The sequence below is a fragment of the Anguilla rostrata genome, chromosome 19, assembly GCF_018555375.3.
Source record: "Anguilla rostrata isolate EN2019 chromosome 19, ASM1855537v3, whole genome shotgun sequence".
In the NCBI taxonomy this organism is placed as follows: Eukaryota; Metazoa; Chordata; class Actinopteri; order Anguilliformes; family Anguillidae; genus Anguilla; species Anguilla rostrata.
The window spans coordinates 9,011,444-9,027,305 of NC_057951.1; positions in this window are offsets into that span (position 1 = coordinate 9,011,444).

Below are 15,862 nucleotides of genomic sequence, written 5' to 3' on the forward strand. Positions count from 1 at the left end.
CAATTTTCACAAACAGGCAAATAAATAAATAAATATAAAGATGTAAAAACCACAAGTGCGTTTTCTCCCCACTGAGAAGATGATGATGTTTCTCAAATATCCTGACAAGGAAACATGAATGTGTTGAGTGTTGCTTCCTTTATCTCACATTAGCATTAAAAAGACAGCTTTGCAGTCGCTTTTCTCCGTGCATCACCCTCAAGACAGCAGCAGCTTCATCATATGCGCAATTCCGCCAACTTATCACAATACCAGTAAACATGCAACAAACGCACAAGGTCTTTCCATCTCTTTCCCCTGATAGTGAGAGAGGGCGGCAGGGTAGTATAGCGGGTATGGAACTGGTCCTGTAACCTAAAGGTCACAGGTTCGATACCCTTGAGCAGGGTACCTAACCTGCACTGCTTCAGTACAAGGTATTTGCATTGCTTCAGTATATATCCAGCTGTATAGATTGATGCAATGTAAAAGCAAATGCTCTGTAAAAGTTGTGTAATGTAACGTAATGTAATGGGAGAATGTTCAGCCATAAAGCCAAATGCTGGTCTCTCCAGAGCCGTTAAGGTGTGAAACTCAACGCTTCCCGTTTAATGTGGGATAAATGATGACCACCGTACGGTTCTCTGGGGGACTGCGCGCAGACCTCTGGTCTGTGGCGGGACGGTTCCGATGGTGGGGCGGCCCGTACCCAGGGGGGGCGGATAAAGACGTCTCATCCACCAAACGTTCAATGCCTCGTGCTAGCGAAGCCCTTAATAATTCATGAGCAGGGGGGTCGGCTGAATCATTAAAGGTCAAACAAGCGAGATGTAGCACAGCTCAGCTTGGACCACAACCAGCTGTGTGAGACGCTTTAAATAACCGGCAGAGACATTTCCGTTATTTGCGCTCACTGTGAATCTTCACCTCCCTGGTGTACAGTACGTATGTAAATATGTACGTATGCGTTTTCTGCCTGCCTCCATGTGTGTGTGTGCGTGTGCGAATGTGTGTGTGCATGTGTGATTGTTTGTGGGTGTGTGTGTGTGTGTGTGTGTGTGTGCGCGCACGCACATCCAGAGTACATACTAATTACTGTGAGACACTGGGGTACTGGAGTGGCTTGGATGGTAAAGGTGTTCTCCACCATGTCTAGACCCCGTTATTAGCTGACAGGAATCCCCAGCTCTGAACATGGGAAACCATTAGCGCCGTACCTGCTCCACGTCACGTCCAATAAAGCCCATTACAGCAAGAGCCGACGCTAATGAGGCCGTGCTGAGGACAGCGCCGCAGTCACCGCGGTTACAGCGGCGGCCGCCGCCCGTCCCCCTCATGCGCACGGACACGTTTAAAACGAGCCCCCGGCTCAGAGGGGTTAATGCTGACTGAGGCGCACGGGCCTTATCCAGGAGTTAAATGTCACTCTGCTGCTGATTAAGTTCTGGGAGCCCTTATTAGTTTAGCACTGACACGCCTCGCACGGCTAACCCTCCTGAACCGGGACCCCCGTTCCCCTGGTAACGGTGTAGCTTCGGCACACACACGGCACGGCTCAGGAATGTTTCGGCGAGCCGGTAAAAACACCTCGAGCTGCTGACGGCCCCGCGACTCGCACCCCCGCCCAAACTGACCCCCGAAGTGACGCCTTCGCCGGTTCACGTGTGTTTGTGAGGCCGGCTAGACCAACAGGGGCGGGGCACGGCGTGGCGTGGGAGGAGGAGGCGGAGAGGCGCTGCCAATCACAGCACTGGCCCCCAGTGTGCCAGCCTCAAAGGCCCTGGAGATCCCCGGCTCTGCCGCTGAGGGCCGGTGCTGAGCAGACAGCTTCCCCCGGCCTCTCAGCCCAGCACAGCGCTCAGCCGTGTGGCCCGTGCTACAGCGCTCTCTGTTGGCCAGAGATATTATGCAGGCGGGCCACTCGGGTTTAACACTCTGAGAGCGCTTGCATCGCCCTCCTCTCTGTGTACAAGTGGACCCAAAATTTTGCTGATAAGGATCTATATGCAAACAGCTGCAAATTATGTAACTTCACGCCAACAAAAAATCACATACACACACACACACACACACACACACACAAAACACACGCTCACATACATCACACACACACACGCACACACAGAGGAGAGATTTGTCTTTCACAAGAGCTACAGGTAGGTGAACAAGTCATCCTATCAGACACACATTTGCTAATGCCATGCATTTAAGCCTCTCTCCCCATCTCAGATATCAGACACACAACACTATAATACAACCGAAAACTACTATACATTCATATGCACAAGTAGAAGAACGAAGACTTAATGGAAATACGTGCATAATGGGAATATGATTTAGGTTATTAAATGGTTTTCACTAATGCACTTGTGCTACCATCAGTGTACTGTACAACTGAAGGAGCAGCCTGTGCAGGAGTTCTTCAGTACACCTGCCTGTACCGTATCTGAGAGAAACGTATTATCATAACGTATATATTCAGAATTTGAAAACAGCTTGAAAGGACCAGGGGGGGTGGCTGAGACTGCCGTCTTACATGCAGTCTGCTCTGATCCACTATTAATCTGGAGTCATGTACTGGAAATCCAAAAACCTGTCTCCCTGCTCCAACCGGGGAAAAAAACAAAAAAACAAAAAACAAAAAAAACATCCATCGTTACACCTCAGGAGTTAAAACACTCCCCAAATCACGGCTACACACTGTAACCATAACAACCACCACCCACCCACACGCCCCGAGCAACAGGAGCAGATTTGTAGCAGCTATGTGCACACAGGCTTGCAGTAAACCAGCCACTGAAAATGCACTGCGTTCTCTTTCATGGCGATGATGGGGTCGGCTTCAACACTTGTTCAGGGGGTCAAGGTCAAGAGTAAATTTAATGGCTGAATGGCATTGTCAGGCGGGTGGGTCTAATTAATTTGCGTGATTGTTTGAGGTAGTGCTGGAAGAGCCCAGGACATTAAACGGGACATGAATCTGCTGCATTGTTAATGGCGGTTGAAGCCGGTGGTGGTCGGCCTTGATAAGGTTATCAGTGCATTCGCAGATTGGTTGCACACGAGGCCCCATCCATGTCAGATAAGAGAGACTGAGCCTGCCGTGACGCAACCCTACCTGCCCTGGGGGTCACGCAAGAGGAATGGAGCTGGGGCACTCCCTTACCAGGGGCAACTGGCAGGTAAGGTACTGTTACAAATTACAACACACACACACACACACACACAAATTTACACACGCACGCAAGCACGTGTACACAGACACAGACACACACATAAGGACACACACACACACACACACACACACACACACAAACACAAAGTCATGAGTGCACGGGCGCGCACACACACAAACAAACATCACACACACACACACACACACACACAACTTCAGTCACTGTTACAATACAGTAGCTAATGGGGATCTAAACAAACAAACTGTGCTTTTAGTGAACAGAACTGCGTGTATGAGGCACGTCATAGTGAACCCTAACATCGCAGTGCTCATGATGTCACACGCAGACTGTGGGAACGCCACTGTGGGAAACGGCAGCGTTACATAATATCCATTAATCTGCCATCCCTTTAATTCAACTCACATTCCGACGGGCCTCTCTAGACACGTTTAAAATACATTATTGATATTCCGGAATTCTGGCCAAATGCACGTCAGTCTGTTCTTAACGCACTTGTACCTGCCACCCCCGTTGATGTCTGGATAGGGTGATGAACTGGGTACAATGCACCCCCTCAGGTAAACGTATAGCCTTTTAGGCACAGGGCCTCTTGCCATGGTTGGCACCGTGGCGCAGTCTGGTTGCTTCACCACCGCATGTGAGAGAGGCAGCCCGTGAAGCGCGTGACCCCAAACCGAACCCCGGCTGCGCCCGCATGCGCCCGCCATCCACGCCAACCGTCTAATGGAGGACGCTCCCTCCCCTCCAGCAGCACGCGGCCCTGATTCATACCGCTGCTGCAGTACTTTCATCAGCTGCAGAAGCCGCCATTTACGGCTCTTCACAAAATGTTTTCTATTTCTGTGTATTGTTTTATTTTTTTTTAGAAAACCTCATATTTCCCCTTTCATTGCAATCCCCGGTTTGTAAAACCGCTGGCGATTGCTGGAATGATTTTGAAGCCGCGCGTGTTCCCTTGATGCAAAGCGTTCGCGCCACCAAAGGCAGCACGCGTCAGAGCGGCTGGAGTTTTGCTAATATTTATCTGGCGGCTCTAAAAACCCTCCCGCTTGGCCCTCTGCTCGGGGCGAGCGTACATCCCCTGTTTCAGCATTCCGGCGGAAGAGAGAGGAAATTGAATTACCCGTCCCCGCGGCGACGTGTCAACGGATGTACATCACGGTCCGCTGCGCTTCGAAATTTGAGGAAACGGGCGAGAGACGGCGCGCGCCGCGGCGGAGAGCGAGCGCGAAGTCAGAGAGACCCGTTACAGCCGCGCGTTAGCCTCTCCGCTCAGAGACGCTGTTCACGGGCCATTCTTCTGTTTAAAAAATAAATAAATAAAAATAAAAAACTACCATCGCAGTGTTCGATTGCGGTCTCCATGTGCGAGCCACTGATACCGCTCGCGCCGTGATTAAAAAGAAGGGTCTTCCGCTCATTAGCATGCACGCGAAGGCGTATCTGGAGAAGAACAGGAGATCCAATTTCACAGCTGTCTCCGGCCGGCATGTACATTCCGAATAGCCATTAGTGCACTTCGGCGTGAAGGCGGGGAGCGTATGCGCGCGTGCGTACGCTACACGGAGTAATTAAGAACACGCGACGCGCCAGGAAAGGCAGCGGAACAAAAGGAAAACCGTGTTGTTTTAGGCCCAACGTGTTCAATACAAGACACAAATCTAATTGCTACATTTATACAGAGAGAGTCGAGCACGCGTGCATGACTAGCAGAGAAGGCTTTGAATCCTTGGAACATTTTGTGCCTATATTTAGAGTATTTTTTATTTGAAATTAGCGGCCTAAAATATCTTCATTTCAAACAGATAGTTCAAACAGTGTCCATGGACTGACTGTAAAAGCCTTTTCATTTCTCTGGAGAAAATGGGCGCCAAAACATTCAGAGCAGCACGTTCTGAATCTTCTTAATTTTCTCCCTCTTGAACCGAATGTGATTCTCTTTTGTAACTCTCTATATATACTTCTATGGTAATTTTCAGTGGCTTGCCAATCCGAGAGCGAGGCTGCGTTATAAGGACGTGTAGCAGCTGATGGAAGGGCTTGTTCAGGCTTAAGCACGGTGAGGTTAGACCTGCAGTGCATCTGAACTGAACACCTGGGCCTACCACTGGATCTGGCCCTCAGATAGAAAAGCACTTGGGCTCGGGTCAACAGATCAGCTCTTTGCAGTCTTTCCAACGCTCTTTAAGTAATAAAATCGTCCTCTTCAAACTCTGCTCTGTGAGAGGCTCCCTGGGGAAGAGGCCTAGCAGAATGATGAAATCCTGGATCAACAGAACTGCTCACTACTGCAGACAAGCCCACGTAAACCTGAGTATGTTATTTTTTTTTTTACACAAAAAACGTAATACGTCCATCCATCCATTATCGATATCCGCTTGTTCCTGTCTGCTTGCACGCTGCTGACTACAGGCCAGGGTGATCAGGCTCATATAATTGGCATTGGAAGCTTGTCAGTGGAAGCTGCGGCGGCTTGTTTTGGCACCGCTGACAGGCCGAAGCGAGGGAGTCTGATTGGCTCACGGGTCTCTTTACTCTTCACAACCGCAACTGGATGCCCACAGCAGAATATGCACAGCGGGCCAAGGGTAACAGTGTAGCACAACTGATGTGCCCTTAAGTTTAATTAGTGTTAATTTGGGGGGAGGGGGGGCGGAAGTGTTATTGGTTCGTTCCCCAGCTGTAAAAAGGCCAGGTGGTCACGCTAGGTAAAGCAGCTTCGCGCAGGAACAACCCGAACCCTGCAGAGACGCCCAAGCCAAAGGCGTTCCTCCTCTAACGAATCAATAAAGATGTTTTTGTCACACGCACACACGGAGTTACGGCTCGGGAAACGATCGCTCCGCTTGCGCAAGGCCTGCGCGCACCTCCCCCAAAAAAACAGAATCCCGTCCAAGGTACGCGCTGAGGCGGCGTGATGGCACACGCTAATTACCGCTCGCGACGTGCCGGGGCGGGGGGGGGGGGGGGGGACGCGGATGAAAGGAACGCTGCCGAGGTGTTTATCTCCCAAACCCGTTCGCCCGCGGGGCTCGAGGAGGGGGGGGGGTGACATGGTTGTTGATTAATGGCGCGTCTCTCAAAAAGGCGCTCGAGCGCAGGAATCGTTTCGGAAAAACCCCACAGCAACACTACGCCACCTTTCAAAACACCCTTTTCTGGGAAGCAGTAATTGCAGAAAGGAATTATAGCAGTCCTTATAGCACTGACTGTGTAGTGCCATGCCAATCCTATAGCACTGACTGTGACGTCACATGCCAGTCCTATAGCAGAAAGCAGGACTCCTCCACCAACCTGTGGGCCACTAAGCTTTAGAGGGGACTCTATTTCAGTGATGCATAAAAGCCTGTCACTCTGACTGATAAGGTGACTGATGCCCTCTTATACTAAATCCCAGCCTGAGCTTTGTTGCATGATAGGAGCTGCCCATCCATGACTGTCCTGCGCGTTTATTCAAACAGGCGAGCTCGTCTCATACTGTACACCAAGATATACGACCGTCTCCATAGTCAATTCTGCATCCCTAATCTCGGTTGATCTACGCAGCGGCGAGACAACAAAAACAGGCCCTTAAATCAAACGCGTGGCGAGCGCAGAGAGGCGCAGCGCTGCTGTCAGGACGCCGAGCTTTACCGGCAGGTAACCGTGCGGCTTTGGCCGGGACGTTACCATGACGACAACGCGAAACACCAATACCTCTTCCCGACGGAGATTCGATCGTGCTCCTCCTGACGACTGGCACTGCGCACCCAGTTCCCCCATACGAAAAAGGGGGGGGGGATGATAGCGTTAGCCTACATCGCGCGGCGCACGCGACGCGGCCGCTGACCTTCAGCAAAGGCACAGGAGGGGCTTTTTCATTTCGTATCGCTCACAAATTTTTTGTCCCCCGGATCAATTGAGCGCCGGTTCTCTTTTCGCAGTGGCCCGTAAAGGGTCCTGTCCACATTTAATCTTTACGGGCTTTTAAAGCGGGGAACGGGACGGCCTTCAGGAGCCCGAGGCCCAGCGGCCGGACTCCTGGTAAACGACAGAATGACTGTGATGCAGCACTTTGGCTGCAGACGCCACAGGAGCGACGCGTCGGGTGATTTACGGAGCTGAAAGACTCCCGCGCGCATTCCGTGTGATGAACGCTCCCGGGGGACGGGGGGGAGAGGCGCACATTCGGAACGGAGAAGGATCTGCTCAATATTCCTCCCTCATCTCACCTCCGCGGTGTGCACAAACGGCTGACTGACAAAAGACAAATTACACATCGAGTAAGTGAGGAAGTAAATGAGCGAACGCACAAGTGGGTAACTGAATGAGTAACTGAGTGAGCGAGTGAGTGAGTAATGGATTTAGCGAATTAATGAGTGAGTGAATCCCTGAGAAGACAACTGAGCTAATGAGTGAGAGTGCAATTTGAGTGATGGATTAAATGAGTGAGTGAATCAGTGGGAAAGTAATAAAGTATGTGAGAGAGTAACAAATTGAGCAAATGAATGAGTGAAGGTGTGAGTAACAGATTGCATGAGTGAATGAATGAGTGAATCCCTGAGAAAGTAACTGAGTGAGCGAATGAGAGAGTGAGGGGTGATGCTGGAATTGGAATGTTGAGTAGTAAATGGCGCGTATAAAATGTTTGGCTGTGAGAGGGAGTGGAGAGAGGCGGAGCTTAGCTCTCTCTTCACCTCTCCCGCTCTTCCGTCTCTACCGTGCTTCTCACTGAAAGCTCTGCCTCACAATCTTCCCACAGAGGCAATTTCCTCTGACAAATCAAATCACAACCCCGCGCAGAAGCCCCGAATCTCTCCGGAACTCCAAGCGCACCTGATCACTATTCCGATATTCCTGAGGGTCGTCGCGGGAACGGCAGCATCGGGGAATAATCCCGTTACCGAGAGCATAACCGAGGCCGAGCGCAGGAAAATAAGCTCTCATCATTCTCACACGTCCCTGCGGAAAATCCAGTCCCGCAGATCGCCGGCGTCCTTTGTCTGCGGTGGCCTCTGTCGTGACGCACAGCTTCTGAACTTAGCATTTAGACAGAATCAGGGGCTTCGCCGCAGGCCGTGGTACCGTATTATGCCGTATAGGAAATGAGGGTAAAGCGCTCAACTGTCACAGCGCCGCCGAACTGGAAAGTCTAACTTGCTGGAGGCTTTTATGATTTTAAAAAAAACTGGAAAAATTCAGATTACTGCTCTGATATTATTGAGTGTGTGAGGCACGTCTCATTAGGTTTTAACATTCCAGGAGAGAAGTGCTCAGATAAGCGAATGGAGCAATAATTCAGCATTTCTAAGCTGGTTCCTGAGTTTGGCACTGCTGCAATTCAGTCCTGCCTGTTAGAATGGCGAAGCTATGCTACAGGCCATCGCACTGCCATTCTATCGCCGTCTGCATTATGATTAATAACAGAATGAAAGCCACTATTTCTGTGAAGTGCACCTTTGTCAGGCTATAATTACTTCTTAGTTATTAAACAGATGCCAAGAACCTGAAGCTGAACCCGCCCCAGTAGGGAAGTGAAGAGTCTGCCCAGCACTCCACAGACCTGCCATCTATTTCACTGGTGTTTTATTAAGAGTGAGGGGAGGTCTTAAAAACTGCACATGCTGCTACAGGAACTGACATCTTCATCTCCTCAGGGATTGTGTGGTAGTGCGTGTGTGTGTGTGAGGGTGTGTGTGCATGCATGTGCAGGAGTGTGTGTGTGTGCAGGTGTACGTGTATGAGTGTGTGTGTGTGTGTGTTTGTATGTGTGCATGTATGTGTATGAGTGTGTGTGTGTTTGTGTGTGTGTGCACTATGTTCTTGACTGTGTGCCTCCAGGGCACATGAGCTCTTTGTGGAGTGAGAGGCAGCCCTGTCTACAGCGCACTCTGTGTCTCGCTGTGTGAGCCGCCGCCGCCGCCGTCTCCTCCGTAACCCAGAGGGTCGCGCTGGATGTGTTTACGCCCGACGCGCTCGGCAAACCGCCGGCGTGACGTAGCGGAAACAAAGCCCCCATCAGAGAGACTTAGCACAGCGCCGCGCCATAAAGCAGCCAGGCGAGGTTATGCTTCACCCGCCACCTGCGCGCGGGCACCTGCCCTCGCCTCACATTAATCTGCTCCAGAGCTGAGGCACTCTGCGCTGCTCGAGCCTCAACTGCCACCACGCCTATGGTGGCTCGAGTCACAGAAGCCAATGTGGCCACCACACAACTGCATGGTGGCCATCTACAGTATGTGTCCAAAGCTGGGCCTACATAACACCCCCAAATGGAACACTGCCTTTATGACATCATAAATAACTCACTTAAGTCTCTTTAGACTTCAAGGGCTTTCTGGGGCCAAGTCTGCACAATCGCCCACATACCCCGCCCCCCTCCCCCAGAATGCACACTTCTATGACATCACAAACACACTCAGGGCAGGGTGCCTCCACTATTGCCCTCATCAGAGAGGTGGGGTGGAACGCATCGATGGGTGACGAGAGCTTGATTCCCACTTGGGATCGTGTCAAAGGCCGCAATGCACGCCTTCTGCCCTCGACACGGGTCACGGCTTCCTCGCCACAATCTGTGAGACTGAGCTCCTGCTTCTGCAGTTTCAGTCCAGCGGCTTCCCCTGCCTACAGCAGACAGGCATGCTTCTGAAACGTATACATCCACACTCATGTATTTCAAATCTAATCTCTTCTGTTTGTTTGGTCTAGTCCCGCAAAGCGAACCACGCCAAGTTGACTTCAGACCGCAGACTCATTTCTCCGGGAGGCAGTTGGCATTTTGGAACGCGATGCATATTGGCGCGAGTGCATATCTCCGTGGCAACTGACAAAGACGGAAGCTGCGGTTGCCGGGACACCACGTGGCCTGGCGGATGCCGTGCTGGGCTGGGCTGGTGGCCGGCCGATTTGGGCTTCCCCCGTGCGCCGCTCTCCCGCTGCCCCCCAGCCGTAGCGGCTCCATCTGCTCCCATTAGCTGCGGCAGATGTCAGCGCCGGCTACGCCGGGGACGGATAAACCGCCCATTTTCACACTGATGACATCACTCTTATTGTGCCAGCTTGAAGCACCTCTCTGTCTGTCTCACACACACACATGCGCATGCACGCATGCACACACGCACACACACAGACCTTCATTAATATGAAGGACAAACAGCGTGTCACGCTGCAGTTAGAGTGCTCCAACCCTCTGCTGTCCCATGTATGAGACACAAACCTCTGCGTAAAAGACGCATTAAAAACATGCATGTGGTATTAGTAAAAACAGGCATGCTGTATTAGTAAAAACAGGGGCATGCAGCAGTGCAGTCTGCAGGGTGGAATGGCGCATCTCCAGTTTGGGGCGGAGCTCAGGCGCGGCTTTGCCGTGGAAACGAGCTGCCCGCCCGCTACGCCCACGCGACAGAGATGCCGGGGAGATCGCTCGCCGGGGTCCAGCACCGACGCCTCCCACGAGTCCCAACTGCCAGACGGCGCTAATTTGCATTTGGAATCTAAATCAGGGTGTGTGTGTGAGAGAGTGTGTGTGTGTGTCTGTGTGTGTGTGTGTGTGTGTGTGAGAGAGAGTGTGGGTGTGTTTGTGTGTGTCTTCAGAATACATTATTCAGCAGCATATTGGCTTATTAAATGTTGGTTTCTCTAGACTATGTTGGCGGCGAAGACATTACCATTAATGTTGGAGGTCATACAGTACACGGCTAATGGAAAATCAAAAATGAGTTTTTAACCGAATTAATGCTGAGAAAAAGACAGGGAGCTGCTAGGACTACTAGCAAGCAATGGAGCAACACATTTTGAAGATTATAATAGCATCCACCACACTTCTATTACCAGCCACAACGGAGGTATATGAAACAGTCTGGGGGAAAAAAACCCATATATGCTCAGATTGATACCGGCACAGTGACAGGTTTTAGTCCCTTAGCATCTTCAAATGATCGATTCCCAAAGTCAGTCGCCTCCGATTCCCTGAACCTGTCAGCATTCTCCTCGCGTTTGATTGACACATCAGAGCAGCCAATCTTCTTCCTCGCTGGACGAGCCGAACTGTAGGCCGTGCTTGGGCTTCTCCTCATTTGAATAGCAGGCCACCCCCTTAAACGCCCCCGAGAAGCCACTGAGCAGTGTCGAAAGGGCGCCCCTACGAAAACAGACCTTTGTGCCACTGATGTTCCGTCAACACTTTTTACAACGTGTCTGCGCTGGTAGACCACTGCTGGGGCTCCACTGCCCTACATACATACATTACACACCGTGGTGAGGAAGAGCAAGCGCTCCCACGACACTACACTGTGTGCGTGTGTGTGTGTGTGTGCGTGTTGCTTGTAAAGCCAATCTCAGTCATGTTCGTACCTCCTACTCGGACAAGTGACACCGTTCGTTTTGAATGCCAGAGCACGGCCGGCCAATGGGACGTCGGCTCGTTCGTACTGCTGACACGGCGTTTGTCACGGTCGCCTCTTTTTTCTTCTTTTCCCGGCGAGAGGGAGAGGTCAAAGCAGCGCCGCGGGGAGGCCCGCGCTGCGTTTCCGCGTAAGCGTCAGAGAGACAGAGAGGGAAACACGTGGAGGCTTTCGCTCCCGCTAACTCTTCAACAGCGGGACCAGCCACGCAGCCCACAAGGTCAGGAGAAGCAGCTCCACAAGAGCTGTGAGGTCTCCAGTGGAGCAGGACGATCCCCCGCTTCTTAAGAGTGAATATGCCAGGACGGTAAACGGCGCTCCCTCTGAACATCCCCGTTCGCCCGGCACTTTCCCCTGAACCGGATAAAACCGGAATGGCTCCGCCGCTCTGCACAGGGAGCGCTGCGTCCAGCCCTGCGTGCGTGGATCGCCAATGACGAAAACCAGCGATCCCAAACTCCGGTCAAGAAGGTCATCGGTGCTTTTCAGCACGTACGGTAGCTGCCTAAACGCACGTCACTGATTGGCTAGAGAGACCACTCGCCTAGTTTCCGAGGCCTGAATTAGCTGCTGATTGAAAGGAAACCATGGAAACCTGCAGAGTTTAAAAATCCCTGCTGTAGACCCCCAGGTAAGAGTACTGGAGATTATGACGCACGAGGAGGACTTTCACACGCACAGAAGAGTCAATAATGCTCTTTCATCTGCACTATAACCTGGAGCACCCCATGCACTCCGCTCAAGAGAGATGATCATGGGAACTGTGTAGGAGAGATGCACGCCACAGGTCATAAGGTTTATTACAACTTACTGTACTATACTACTGGGGTCATACTAGCTGATTAGCACCAGACGCAAGTGATTATAATTACAAAGCAAGGCCATATAATTCTGAGGCTTATCTGGTTGATGCTCCCTCCAAATGTGGACACCCTAAGCAGGTTAAAATGATCCGAGATGAATTTACTTTGTCTCTCTTCCAGTCAACAACTCAGTGTACTGAGTTCTGTCATATGCGTCAAGACAAAGCGATGCTTACAACTAGCCTGACTCGCTAATTTTTTTCTTTCTCTCCATTTGAAGCATGGCTGCCCGCTGTTAACAGGATGCATTCTGGGTGAAGCGCAGAACGGAGGAAGTCTGTCACACCGGCTCCAGCTGGCTCAGCGTTATCAGAGACGGGGAAAGGGGGTCTTCCGCGCCCCCGTCTCCACAGTGGGTTTTCAGGACAAAGAGCCCCCGCTCTCTCTGCAGCGCCCGCAGGAGGAGGAGCCCCCGAATTCCGTTCACGGGAAAACGCGCACGTTTCCACAGGCTCCCGACATCCGTTTGCACTCACAGAACACTTAATTAAATATTTTAATCAAAGGTGTTATTAAAGATAATCACCTGAGGGGGAGAAAAAAAAATAAAAATGAGCTTTGCACTTCGTTGCTTGGACGGGTTCCCAGAGGGGGCGGGGGGGGGTTAATGCTGCGTTTTTTTCTGCCTCCTTAAAATAAACGGCGGAGTCAATTACAGGCGGCGGATCGCGGCGGCGGCGGCGGGTGGATTTGGCGCGGCGCGGCGCGGCGTGGCGGATCAGGTGCTCTCCGCGCGAGGGTTTGGCAAACATCAGCCCGGCCGCACATTAGATTGGGCGGACGGCCTTTTTGGGGAAAAAGCCAATTACTGGGTTTTCGGATGAACTGCCGGAGGGGAGGAGAGGAGGAGGGGAGGAGGAGGGGGAGGGAGGAGGAGGAGGGGGGAGGAGGAGGAGGAGGGGGGGGGGGGAGGAGGAGGAGCGCGTGTGAGGCCGAGCGTGACCGCGCCGCTCGAGCGGCGGCTGATGGAAGCGCTCGGGAGCCGCGGCCGCTGGCGGGAGGGGAGCGGAGACGCAGCTGCGTTGACGGCACCCTGGCCCCCGGACCGCGGCGCACACCTGTGTCCCGCCGGGAGGGGGGTCACCGAGGTCAAATTCGCCAATCTAGCTGGATCAGAGCGGGCCCCGCGCACGACACGATTCATGAGAAGGCTCCATCAGCTTCAGCACGGGCTGTGGGTCCCTCAGCCACCACAGCTCTGCACCACAGCTGTGCCCTCCCAAATTTGTGCCAAACAACAGCCCCTCCTATTCAAGCATGGGACCAGTTCTATTTCAGTTAAGTCAGTTGAGATCCACTGCATGAACTGAAATTCAATTAATGAGAATTGGGGAAAAGGCAATTATACATTGTGATGTTTTTCCAGAAATTAATTGAATATCGGTTCATTTCCTGAAATGACAAGAATAGAAATGGAAAGGACCCTGAGCGGGACAGGGAGCCAGAGCAGCGCTCCCTGTGTACAGAGAGAGGGCTCAGCTTCAGCAGGAGTCCTGAGGCAGCCCCTGAGTGGCAAGAGGCCAGAGGCACCCTGAGCCTCACTGCCCCTCACTACTCCTCTCTGCCCCTGTCTGCCCCTCACTACTCCTCTCTGCCCCTGTCTGCCCCTCACTACTCCTCTCTGCCCCTGTCTGCCCCTCACTACTCCTCACCACTTCTCTTTGCACCTCATTGCTCCTCACTGCTCCCCTCTGCTCCTCTCTGCCCCTCACTGCTCCTCTCTGCTCCTGTCTGCTCCTCTCTGCTCCTCACTACTCCTCTCTGCTCCTCACTACTCCTCTCTACTCCTCTCTACTCCTCTCTGCTCCCCTCTGCTCCCCTCTGCTCCGTGCCGCGCGCGGTTAAATCACCGAAGCGCCAGCGCGTCTCCCGGCGGAGCTGCAGCGGTGCGGTCGCGGGGCCCCGGCGCGGGACGGCGGTGCATACTGCACGGCGCGGAACCCATTAATCATCCGCCAAAAGAAAAAAAAACCACTGAAAAACACACATCGCTGCCCCCCTCACTCTCGCCACTCTCAGGACAGCAGCGTGAAAAATCCTGTTTTATCTGGTCAGCGGAGCGGCAGCAGAAGCCTCTGATCTGCGCGGGCGCATATTTATGAGGGCCCCGACCCTGCCGCACCACTCCACTCCCCACACCAGCGCTGGAATAAATTAGTGCGCTTATTCAGGCTCGCTTTTCCGCGTGTGCCCACTTTACACAGACAGGAGTAAGAGAGAGAGAGAGAAGGAGAATTTAAATGCACTGCAGCTGAGATAGAGGATCATAATGTTATGTGCACAGAACATAATTACATCAAAATGCCTTTCGTTTCCAGAGAGAGCGTCACACGGAATTTAAAGCCGACAAAAATGCAAATGAGGACAAGCCCGAGCCAGAAAAACTGCATACTGGCCATTACATTCAATTTGTTTTCCAGCTTTTTTTACAACCATCAATTGTTACCAATCACCAATAAATCACAGCCTGATAAAAACACATCTGGGCCATTTGGTAGTGAAGCCGACCTATATTTGGTCAGCTGTCTCCATGGCACCGTGCTCCAGAAATACGCACACAGCCTTATAATGCAATACAACATCAAAGAGGGGGTTTCTCCATCACATACAGTAAGCGCTGCCGGAGTTTCCTGAAGCCGTTCCCATGTAAGGGCAGCGTTAAAAAATTTAACCTCACAACAGAGCTTCTATCCCTGCTCTTCCTTTCCAAAAGGGGCAAACGGATGCTAAAACTGGCTAAAAGGCACAGAGGGTCGCAGGGGGACTGTGTCCAGTTTCCCAGGGTTAAACCGTGGCCATCTGAGTCCATCAGAGCACTGGACAGAGAGAGAGAGCAGCTATTACCCCAGCCTATGGGCACAGGCACAGGGGAAAGATAAATAAGGACTGAGACAACCCCAATTTCACTTAATCTGCAGGGACCTGCAGCTATTCTCCGTAAAAAAAAAGAGCTCCAGCTGCTTTTCTAACCTGAAGTGCTCTATCTGAGCCCACACAAAAACTGACTGAGACTCTTCCCCTTTCATTTTGACAGTCGTTCCCCAGCATGGGGTGAGCAGAGCATCCCCCCCCCCCCCCCGTCACCCCTAGCAACGGTGCCGGACCCAACTTTCCCCCCCGGCTCTGGCGGCCGCGTTCACCCCGTCACCTACCCGAGTCCTGATTGGAGAGAGAAGCGTTTCCATCTCCGCTCGCTGAGCTCATTCCAGCAGGGCAGTATCCTTTCAGAAGGAGACCAGCAGCCTGAGCATCTCCACAGAGCGCGCACAGCCACGGCCACGGGGAAGGGACAGGAGAGACAGCACTGAGTCTGTGTGTGCGTGTGTGTGTGTGTGAGAGAGAGAAAGAGTGTGTGTGTGTGTGTGAGAGAGAGAGAGAGAGTGTGTGTGTGTGTGTGTGTGTGTGTGTGAAAGAGTGTGAGACAGAGTGTGTGTGTGTATGA